Consider the following 2840-nt stretch of genomic DNA (forward strand, 5'->3'; position numbering starts at 1 on the left):
CAAGGATTCTATGCCATATTTGTCATCAGCACCAAGTGCCTTTGCTCATGATGTTTTGATTGAGTTGTGATCCTAATGATCACTTGCTTAGTCTGTACAGCTGAAGTGAACATATGATAACATAGATGTACAGCCATTTCCATTAAGTCATCTCTCTGCATAATCAGTCTCATGTAAGTACTTTGCAGACAGTAAGCAAGGAAAAAACCTTTCTGGAACTGAACCAACCTGATCTGTTATATAGTAGTTGGTTCAAGACACAGACTACATGTGAGAACAGAGCAGAAGGAAATGTAAAAATGCAGGGCTTCCTTAGAGAGTCATATGGGAACACAAATTTAAAAAACTGCTATGGCTGGCACCTCATCCTCAACCTTTATTCTCAGTGCCAAATGGACCTCCTGGTTATTCTCTGGGACCAAGTGAAATACAAAGGCAGATCAAAACTCAATTAGATTATTTTGCCAGAACACAAAATCTAGCAATAACTTATCAGCTTTGAAAATACACAATGGTGGATTTCGGGTCAAGATGGTGCAGTAGGTAAATGCTGTGCTTACCTTCTCTCATGACCACATCAAAATTACAACTAATCTGCAAAACAACCATCCTTGAGAATTGCCTAAAATCCTGCTGAACTGAATTTGAAGCCCTACAACTAAGGATATACAGAAGAAGCCATCTGAGACTGGTAGGAGGGCCAGAGACGCAAAACAGCCTGGTCCCACACCTGTGTGTGACCATTAAAAATTAGGAGGGATAGCTCGGCTGCAGAGTCAGGGGTCCCAGCCCAGGGTTCCAGGACTAGGGAGAGGATGCCCCATAATTTCTGGCTGTAAAAACCAGCGGAGATTGTGACCAAATGAGACAGAGGGCGGCTAGAGTCCCAGGTGCTCCTTTGAAAGGGACTGTGCATGGACTTACCAAGGGAATCACTGGCTCTGAGCTCCAGCGCTGGGGCAGCAGCTGGAGAGGCGGCAGGGACATACAGTGGGGAACTGAGTTGTCTGGCTTCAGGACGGGCTGGAGGGGCAGCTTTCTCTTGGATAGAGGAGCTGGTAGAAGCCATTGTTTCTTTGTTAAGCCCTCCCCCTTCCTTGCGTGCAGATGCAGGCGGCTCCCATACCTGAGTCTCCATCAAGCTGATGCTGTTCATTGGCCTTGCCCTGGTAATTTGAGAACCTGCCCCACCTAACTTTTGGGCATACCAAAGCTGCTTCCAGTGGCTTTTTCATACAAACTGCCTGCTTTGGTTCATGCTCCAGACTTTTCAAGCACTGCCCAAGCGGTGGCCATCTGCGGATTTCTTTGTGGGTCCTTTGGGTGGTCCCAGGTGGGGCACTGGCTGCGGCTGACTTGACCTGTATCAGATCCCCTCCCAGGTGGCCCTGGGGCTGNATTATGCCATACAAAATAAACCTATAAATCTGTTTCAGATCGCTAACTTGAGTTTCAGTTAATTCAATTTGTAATAACTATTAATGACCTCTGTTTGCAATAAAGATTCTGTAAATTGTTTGCTGTTGATTTTTTAGGGGTTAAAATATTAGTAGGTTTCTACTTACTCATACAAACATGAATTTAAATATAGTTTGAGACTGGGACCCCGTCACTATTTCTGGAATCCTAGAGCTGGAAGTTAGAAGTTATACAGGCCCAGTTTGGACAGTCCTAGAGTGCAGTGCAGAAGGCACCCCACTGGCTCTGACCTCAGTGTCATGCTGTCAACTGTGGCAAGAGGCCAGAGCCTAGTGATGAAACGGTGCAGGTTTGTCACAGGGCGGGCTCCATGGGCAGATGGGAGGAGCCTCACAGGCTTAGGTCTAAAATTCCCACCTGGCTTGATCCAGATAGAGACCCGTTTGAAAGCTACCTAAGGATCATAAGGTACGCCTTAGAAACAGTGTTACTCTTGTGTTCTTTGTACTTCTTAATGAAAAAATAGCCTCTTCTGCTTTTTTTCCCCCTAATTATTTTAACTTCTCTCCCTTTATATAAGAATGGAATCTTTATTTCATTTCTACTTTCTGTTTTTTTTTCTACTGCCCTCTCCCTGTCTCTCTCACTCTGACACACACACACGCCCAATATTTTTATTGCTTCCTCATACCTCAGCTTGAATATGTCTATTTAAAGGTTTACATTTTACTTGTTTTTTAATTTCCTCAGAAAATTTTTCTGGAGTTCTCAGGGGTTCTTTACCTAATTCATATAAGTTTGCATGTAGTAGTTATAATTTTTCTTTACAAATAAATAAGTTTCACTTTAAGACAAGATTTTCATTAACTAGCTGTTTTGAACTCAAATCTTATTAGTTAATGTGTAGATCTCTTCAACTTATAAAGGACCACATCAATGAAAATCTTTAACTTATGTCCCCTTAAGAATAAGTATTTTTCAACCACATGTTTCTCTTTAATACTACAAGGTAATGTGCCTGTGAATTACTATTTTTTGTTGTTGTTGCTGATATTGTTACATTAGCTTGGTATACAGTTGTATATATAATGATTGCAGCTTTGAATATAGAAACCGATCTTTCTGACTGCACAAATCAATTCAATTTCTGGTATTGCATAAGAGGTACTCTATAAAAATAAATCACTTCTCTATGCTGTAGGGCACCTTTGCAGTTCATGGCCATGTGTAACCTGAATTTAGATGCCCTTCAAAAATGGGAGACTTGACCTTCCTTGTATGAAAACAAAGCTTAAAAGTTACATGGTAAATTTTACTCACTCCATGTATTCATCCAAAGAGCACAGTCCCATAACAGACTGCAGACTATTAAAAATACAAAACATGGGGAAATTTATATATATATATATATATATATATAT

The 2840-nt window shown here is 41.2% G+C and overlaps 1 protein-coding gene and 1 long non-coding RNA gene across 2 annotated transcripts in view; one reads left to right on the forward strand and one right to left on the reverse strand.

The window, feature by feature from the left end:
• The window catches only part of LOC109373375 (uncharacterized), a 20211-nt gene extending 17411 nt beyond the window's left edge, over positions 1-2800 (reverse strand). The window contains exon 1 of the long non-coding RNA XR_002122211.1: positions 1420-2800. This is a non-coding gene — a long non-coding RNA (uncharacterized LOC109373375). The remainder of the gene's footprint in view (positions 1-1419) is intronic.
• LRRC66 (leucine rich repeat containing 66) overlaps positions 1-2840 on the forward strand; it is a 36032-nt gene that overhangs the window by 17201 nt on the left and 15991 nt on the right. The window lies entirely within an intron of this gene.

This window comes from Hipposideros armiger, unplaced genomic scaffold, assembly GCF_001890085.2.
Source record: "Hipposideros armiger isolate ML-2016 unplaced genomic scaffold, ASM189008v1 scaffold_714, whole genome shotgun sequence".
Lineage (NCBI taxonomy): Eukaryota > Metazoa > Chordata > Mammalia > Chiroptera > Hipposideridae > Hipposideros > Hipposideros armiger.